An 8,553-nucleotide genomic window follows, 5' to 3' on the forward strand; every position below is an offset into this window, starting at 1 on the left:
AATAAGTTTTCAACACACAAGAACATAGGGAATTTCTGCACTTATTAGCCCTTCCCAAAGAATCTACTAGAGGATGAACTTCATCCAACCATATGAAGACAAAGAAAACATCAGCAAAGTTGAGAGTGAGCATTTTAAAATATGTAAATGAACATATGACATTAAAAAGAAAGATGAAGATGAAGGTGGAAGACAATGTAAAATCATGGCATATTGTGACAGAGTAGAAACGCTGCAACTAAAAAAAGGCAGAGTCTACGGCCATGCCACCTGAACAAGCCCGATCCTGTACGACCTCGGAAGCTAAGCAGGGTTGGGCCTGGTTAGTACTTGGATGGGAGACCACCTAGGAAGATCAGGTGCTGTAGGCATAAAAAAAATAAATAAAAAATAAGGGATTGTAAACTGACAAGGTCCTTGCCATCTGTGAGGTCAACCAAGGGTTACCTCGCCTAAAAAAAAAAATGGTACAAGAGAAAAGAAGAGAATAATAGTAAAGGCTCAATGTTATGTAGGTACTTGCTGGGTTTAAGGCATACTGAGGGGGGAAACCTGATAAGTCAGATATTAAAAGGTTAAACAAATCCACACAGTGCTGGGACAACTGTATATCCTTAAGCGAAAGAATAAAGTTCAGCCCTACCTCATACCATACAAAAATTAACTCAAAACGGATTAAAGACTTATATGTAAGAGCTAAAACTATGAAACTTAGAAGAAAACATAAGGATAAATAATCCGAGACTTTGGATCAGGAAGTGGTTTCTTAGATCTGACATCAAAAACACAACAAAAATAGGTAAACTGGGCATTATCATAATTAAAAATGTTTACAGTATAAAAGATGCTATTAAGTAAAAAGATAACCCATAGGATGGAGAAAATCTTGTGCAAATCATATCTAATAAGAGGTTATATCTAGAACATATAAAAAACTTACAATTCAATAATAAAAGACGATCCAATTAAAAATGGGCAAAGGAGCTGAAGAGACATTTCTCCAAAGATGATGTACAAATGCCCAAAAAGCACAAGAAAAGATGCACATCACTAATCATTAGAGAAGTGTAAATCAAATCAATGAGATACCACTTCACACCAATCAGGAGAGCCATATTCAAAGATAATAACAAGTACTAAAAAGATGTAGAAATAATGGAACCCTCATATTGCAGGCAGGAATGTAAAATAATGCAGCCTCTTTGAAAAACAGTTTGGCAATTCCGAAAAAAAATTAAACATAGAGTTATCATATGACCCAGTAATTCTACTCCCAGGTATATATACCTGACAGAAATAAAAATATATGCCCACACAAAATTTGTACATAAATATTCATAGCAGTATTATTCATAATAGCTAAAAAAGTAGAAACGACTCAAATGTCCATTGAGAGATAAATGAATTTTAAAGATGTGGTATACTCACACAACGGAATATTATTTGGCCATAAAAATGAAGAAGTACTGGCACATGGTTAAAGAGGGATGAACTTTGAAATCATTACGCTAAGGAAAAGAAGCTAGTCACATATAAAAGGTCCAGACTAGGAAAATCCATAAGAAACGGAAAGCAGATTGGCGGTCGCCTGGACGAGGGAAGCATGGGGGGTTCTTTTTGGGGTGATGAATATGCTATAAAATTAGACTGTGATGATAGTTGCATAACTCTGTGAATATACTAAAAAACTTAATTGTACTCTTTTAAATGAGTGAATCGTATGGTATGTAAATTATATCTCAGTAAATCTGTTACCCTCCTCCCAAAAAAAATCAACTGTCAGAGATTCCATACTAACTGTGAGATCAGTATTTAAAAATGCAAAGAATTCTCTCAGGAAAGCCTCTGCAACGAAGCAGCCACACTCCCAGCACAGAACCAAACCAGAGCCCACCAGACCAAGTCAGAGCCCACAGAGCAAGAGGGCGAACAGCAGATCAAAGGGAGCCAGGCCTAAGGAGACCAGAGCATGGATTATTGTCTTGGCCAAAGAAGCTAGGTGTTCTCACCAGTTCTCTAGTAAGGAACTAGAAGTGGATATAAAATCCCACTGTTGCCTATCATTGACCTATTTTGATTACAAGGAATAATGTATTTCTCAAGAACACATAAAAGGTTAAATAAACAAACTGGTTAAGGGCATTTAAAAAGGTTAACAAAAACACAAACCTTCCTAAATACCCCAATTGTTTTAAATAAAAGAGCAAAAAAAACACATCTTATAGAAAAAAACAGCAAATGTAACAAAATACATATAAATAAAATATTATGATAGAGTTGAGAGCAATTATATCAGTTCTAGCAATAAATGCGAATGGGCTTCACTCACCTACTATAAATAAAAAGTTCCAATTTGGATCATGAAACAAAACTCAAGGAGTTGTACAAAAGATGCATCTAAAATGAAGTGATTCTGAAAAGCTAAAAATAAAAAGGTGGCCAAATTACACCAGGCAGATGGCAAAAAAAGAGAGCAGGGGTGGTAATCCTGAGATACGGCAAAGCAGAAATCAAGCCCCAAAGCACTGATACAAAGAAAAACACTTTTTAATGCTAAAAGCCACAATCCACGATGAAGATAGAATAAAAATATACATATTCACATGAATATAACATAGCAACCACCTTTATGAAACAAAAACTACAAGAGATGCCAGGAGACATAGATAGAAACACACTAAACAGGATACTTTAATATGGCACTCTCGCTGCTATATTAGATTAGGTGAACCTAAAACAAGGAGATAGAAGATCTAAACAGCATAATCAAATAAGGTAAATCTTAAGGACATTTATCAAACTTTACACTCTCATACCAGAGAATACATTCTTTTCAAGTGCCATCACGTATTCACCAAAAATAATCATATATTAGGTCACAAAGAAAACATCAGTAACCTCCATAAACTAGAAATATTACGAACAATACTCTCTGATCATAATGCAATAAAACTAGAATTTACTAACGAAACAAACAAAAAAACACAGAAAGGCCCATCCACCTGGAAATTTTAAAGCCTCCTATTAAATCGTTCCTGGGATTCTACAACTAAAATTATAGATTTTTAGAGAAATGATGATAATGAAAGCACTACATATCAGATTCTATGGGATGCATTTAAAGCAGTGATCAAAGGAAAATTCATTGCACTAAATATGTTTACCAATAAAAATGAAAGAAAAAAAATAAATCCATTTCCATGATAAAAAAGAAATAACCTAAAAAATAACAAGGTAAACCGAAAGAAAGCACAAGGAAGGAAATAAAAACATAAAAGCAGAGGAAGAGAATGAAAAAACTAGACCTAAGTAATAATTTGAAATTCTGTAGTTTTTGAAAAAATTAAAATAAACCGCTATATAAATCAAGAAAAAAGGGAGAAAACACAAATATACAAAATAAGAAATGGCAAGGGGGAAATAAACACTGAAATAGAAGAAAAAATTTTAAATCACAAGAGATTACTAATTTGAAAACCCCAATGAAAGGGATAATTTGCTAGAAAAATTACTAAAATTGACCCCATTAGAGTTAGAAAAGCTTAAACAGAACAATTTCAATAGAGGAAATAGAGAAAATTATTAAGGAAATAATTTCTCCCGTGAAAAAGCATCAGGTCCAGATGGTTTCACAGGAGAATTCTACCAAACCTTCGAACATTAGATAGCCTCAGTGCTCTAAATTATTCCAGAGCAGATATATCACACACAAAAAAATATCAAGCCTACAAGAACACCAACCTTTCGAAGAAAATGAACTAGCCAAAGAGACTAGAAGGTATATCCTCTGAGGAAGGCGGAAACTCTGGAGCATAGAATCTCAGCAACTAAACAAGGATGTTTCAAGAAAGGAGACTTTCATGGCAAAAAGCTGCATAGAGATCCACTAAAAGGAATGAAGAATGTGACCAAAAGGTAAGGAGACTTAGAAAGCCAATTATTAACTCCTTAACAGGCTAGCTGGAAGAGGACGAGAGAAATTGGGTTTCAGTTGAATAACAGGGGTCTAGGGAGGAGGATTCAAAATGGCAGCAACTTGAGTAGGTTTATTGTTGATAGGGAGGAACTATGTGCCTGGCACTGGGGGGTCTATTGTAGAATGACAGTCATAGTAGAGATGCCTCTAGGTTCAATGTTTCCTTTGATTGTCCTTAATACTGACTCCAAATAATAGTCAATTTCTCCCAGTATTCTAAATTTACTTATTACCTTCTTCAATGACCCAAATTAAATTTTTATCAGCAGTCGCATTTTGTGATAATTTAGCAAACATTGCTGCCAGTGACTGCTAGAGGCAAGGCTTAAAAAGTTGAAAGAGACCTAAGAGATGCTAAGTCTTCAGTGGATAAAAAGGATCACATGAGTGCCAGCACTTCCTGGTTCACTAAGTGTGTTAAAACTACTATCTCATTTAACCTTTGTAAGCCTTTGAAGAAGCTAGAATTACCTCCATTTCAAAGGTGAAGAAACCAAGCCTCAAAAAGGTTAACCAATCCGCTCCAGTGCAGGATCTGAAACTAGAATCCAGGTTCTCAGACTCCAATACTAACACTTCTCCACCTTGCAATTCTTACCTTCAGAAAGATGACCCTGTAGAGACCGCCTGGATCTTTGTGTAGATGCTCAGTCAGCAGAACTGGACTTCAGCACACTTGAGAATAGTTGACATCCTGCATCACATCCAAAATTGCTGTCTAAATTTGGAAAGCAGTTTTTATGCCCTCTAGCTGCCTGGACATTCTGTAGCTTGTAGGACACAAAGACTATGTTTTATTTATTTTGATCCCAAAGATTATATTTTATTTAGCTTTGTATCTGTCCCCCTCAACTTTATATATAGTGCCTTTAAATATTTTCTCCTTCAACACTGGTATAGCTTCATTCATTCACCTAACTCCATAACTCTGTTATCATTTTTAATATAATCTAGGGCAGCAATATAAAACTTCAGATTTAAGGACTGAAAGAGTACAGGGGCAAATAGCTTTTTGAATTTAGCTATTACTTTTAAAAAGTCAAGATATTTTTGTGCTCTGAAATTTTTATGAGATGGCAATAGTTTACAACAAGATAAAGTATGCTTAAATGTACTTTTCCATAAATGTCTCATTTGATCCTTAAAATCACCCTGTAAGAAAGGTAAGGCAAAATGTTCTATAATCTCTAATTCAGAGTTGAGGAAATAGTCCCTTCGAGAGGATAAGTGAGTTACTTGTTCAAAGTAATCAGATACAAAGGAATTCAAGGAAGTCCTGACTTCAAATCTCCTACTTAATCTATGATGCCTTTGCCTCACCTAGATAATCTTTCTTTACTAAACTGGTAAAGGTGGAATAAAAGATGAAAACTAAGATGCTATCAACAAATAAGAAACAAAAAAGGATAGCTAGAAAAAAAATTCCTGTACGTCATTGGAAAGAAGAACATAAATGCCCAAAAGTCTTTCTATAGAAATCCTCTAAATGTTGCCTTTTGCTACAGATTGTTGGTGGGAATGCAAAATAGCATCTTTTCCAAAGGAAAATTGAGTAATTTACATAAAAAAAAAATTCCAAATCGTCTGGGAATGTACATTAAGTAATTATGATAAAGATTTTACATTTCTTCAAAGATGTGTTTAAGTTGTGAAAAACTGGGGATAACTAACTAAATAAATTATTACAGCCATATAATGGCATTGCTCTGTAGTCAGAAAAAAAAAATGGTTACCAAAGAGAATTCACTTAAGAAAAAAATTCACGTATTTGTCTCTGCATAGAAAAAGACTAAAGATGTATACCCAGCGCGACCATATTCACAATGGTTACTAGAAATGGTGAAATAGTGTGCCTTTTTTAATTATTTTTTTTAGTATTTTAGAAATGTTGTGTGAGTATTACTGTTTCTATATATAAACGTTTCTAATAGACGTTTTAAAGACCTCTGGGGTTGTGAAGCAGCAAGGCTTTCAAAAAAAAACGTTTTAGTAGCCATTTTTAAAATACCATTAAAAAGTAAAGCATTACTATACCATTACTATTAAAATAGCATTGAATTATAATGTTGTACACACGCAACTTATATGTTCCCAACCGATGTTACCTCAATTAAAAAAAAAAAAATACCGTTGAAAAATAAAGCATGAATAAACACCAAAACCTCTTTTCAAATTCTAGTCTTTATTTGTAGCAGTTCGCATTCAGAAAAAAAGCTAAAAAAGAAATCAAGAGACATTCTTGATTTCTACCTGTAGTTTTTACTTTGTTCCCGAAAAGAAAAAGCATCACCGAAGGGGCAGCTCGAAAAGCACATGGGCCGGAAAATATTTGGGAGGATAAGTTTCTCTCCCATTTCTTTCCCTCCCGACCGACCGATAGTACAATCCAGTGACTGGCCCAGTTTCCTAATGCATCCTGGTGAAGCACAAGAGATGCGCCAATTTTCGGTATACGTTTCTAAAAAGACAAGTTTTACTTCCCAATGCAGGATAAAGAGCAGCCTTCACTACTCATTCTGGATGTTACCAGAAGATGCCGCGGTGCAGCGGGAGCGCCTCTGGAGAAGGACAAAGCAGGGGCTCTTCGGCTCGGGTCCCGCAGGCAACGCGGCCCGGGCCGCATCAGAGACAAGGGCACCGTCCCCAGACACCACTTTCCCCGTCCCCAAGGCAGACGTTCCCAACCCCTGGGGACCCAGCCCGCCCGACGACGCAGGAGGATCGCGGCTGCGGCAGCAGGTGCCGGAGTCACCGTGCATGAGATGGAACCATCCCAGTGACCTGAGGCAGTGGCAGGGGAACGAACGGTCGCCCGAGAGAGGGCACCAGCCCAGCGGCCTGAGGCAGGGGAGCGGTCGCTCAGGATTCCAAACTGGGCCCCCCGCATGCTCCCTGCCACCCCCACCCGCCACCCCAAGGGCTGCCACTCCCGGGCACCGGACACTCCCTCCCCGCGGGCTCGAGCCTCCCTACCCAGCCCGCCTGCAGAGCTACTCACCCGACCGAGAGGTCCCCGCAACTGCCACCGCCGTCGCCGCCGGCCCCTAAAGCCTCGCTCCTGCAAAGACTGTTGCCTCCCGACGAATCCACAGCTACCTCTGCCGGGCTGCAGGACCCGGAACCACTTCCTTCCGGAACCGCCTCGCTCCGCCCTATCCCCGCCTACTGCCGCGGCCACGCGCTGAGTTAGCTCTGCAGATTCCTGCTCTCAACGGTTTCCCAGCCTGGATGCCCTGCCTGGGCTGCTCTGGTCAGAGCGCCTGCGCCCTCTGCTGACCGTTCCCACCAGTGCCGCTCTGTCTAGAGCGCGTGCGCTGTCTGCCGCTGGGAAGAAAGGACTGCATTGGGCATTCCAGGTCCTGGGATCCTAGGAGTTGAGGTTCGAAGGCTGCAGCTTACCCCTTAGTCAGGGGCAGAAGCTTGGTTCCGTGGGCCTTCCAGCCCCTGGCTTGGCCCTCAAAGCCCTTCCAAATCCAGCCCACCTGAACCTGTGCCACTGTGGCCTCTCTCCCTGCCTACTCGATTTCTAACCGTTCCCCATGGGCCTCATATTAAGCTTCTACCCGGAAAACAAAACCTCCCTTCTGGACCTTCCAAATAGGTTAATGACGCTAACATCTCTCCACTATCCAATTCAAAATATTGACTCATTTGTCTGCTCTCTTGATTTCTCTCCTCCCAAACTCCATTAGCCCCCAAAGTAGTATGTCCTCCTTGGAGCTTTCTCACTTGACAATTTGATATTCTTTTTACTCCTTGCAAGATTTCTCTTTCTGAGTCCATCCCATCTAGTAGTACCACATTTTACCCTCCCTGTCACTATCATCTACTGACGGCAGTAGTTTCTTTCTCCTTCCAAATTACTGCCATCATCCTGATGCATCCAACACCCGTGAGTAAGGTGTGTTTCCTTAACTTCCTCAACCCAGATGGCTTACCTCTACTCTACTTGCTCCACGCATTCCCAGGCACATATTCTAGAAAATCTAAACATTCATCACTTCGTGCTGCTCCACCTCTAAAACCCTGAGTTTACAAATCCCATTTATTTGTACTCACAATCCTCATCCTTGCAGTCCTATCTCTCCTTCAGTCCCAATTACTTTTTTTAAAAAACGCCTACAGCACCTGGTCTTCCTAGGTGGTCTCCCATCCAAGTACTAACCAGGCCCCACTCTGGTTAGCTTCTGAGATCAGAGGAGATCAGGCACATTCAGGGTGGCATGGCTGTAGACAGCCTCAATATACTTATTCTTCAAAGACCCCAGACCTTTCACATCCCCTGAACTGTCTACCTGACATAAGCCCATGGCCTTTGACGTCAACCACTCTTGTGAGCAGAGTCTGTTGAATTGCCCTTTGACACATTCTAACATCAAACAACCATTTTAAAACACTCCAGTTATCTGTATTTTCAATTCCTACATATTGCCAAGCACTATCCCTGAGGAAAAAGCCACACAACTATAATGAAAGCCATGACAAATTTATGGACACCCGTCACAGTAGAGAGCCTTGGTGCCTCTTAGGAATCCTTTTATGTGACCTCTCCCATTTTCAATAATTGCTATTACTTA

The 8,553-nt window shown here is 39.4% G+C and overlaps 1 protein-coding gene, 1 non-coding gene and 1 pseudogene across 4 annotated transcripts in view; 1 reads left to right on the top strand and 2 right to left on the bottom strand.

The window, feature by feature from the left end:
* The window catches only part of BCLAF3 (BCLAF1 and THRAP3 family member 3), a 55,895-nt gene extending 48,778 nt beyond the window's left edge, over positions 1-7,117 (bottom strand). For 2 of the 3 annotated variants that reach the window (XM_011363030.2, XM_011363026.2), the window contains exon 1: positions 6,975-7,117. The gene's annotated coding sequence lies outside the window, so the exon portion shown is untranslated. Of the gene's footprint in view, positions 1-4,574; positions 4,671-6,974 lie in introns of all 3 variants that reach the window. The other variant, XM_011363027.2, reaches the window with a different exon arrangement.
* Positions 254-371, top strand: LOC111741794 (annotated as a pseudogene).
* A 975-nt stretch (positions 7,118-8,092) lies between the features above and the next one.
* On the bottom strand, positions 8,093-8,211 carry LOC111741771. The gene has a single exon (XR_002781085.1). It is a non-coding gene; the product is annotated as a 5S ribosomal RNA (ribosomal RNA).
* Between the last annotated feature and the right edge of the window lie 342 nt (positions 8,212-8,553).

Source organism: Pteropus vampyrus, unplaced genomic scaffold (assembly GCF_000151845.1).
Source record: "Pteropus vampyrus isolate Shadow unplaced genomic scaffold, Pvam_2.0 Scaffold81, whole genome shotgun sequence".
Lineage (NCBI taxonomy): Eukaryota > Metazoa > Chordata > Mammalia > Chiroptera > Pteropodidae > Pteropus > Pteropus vampyrus.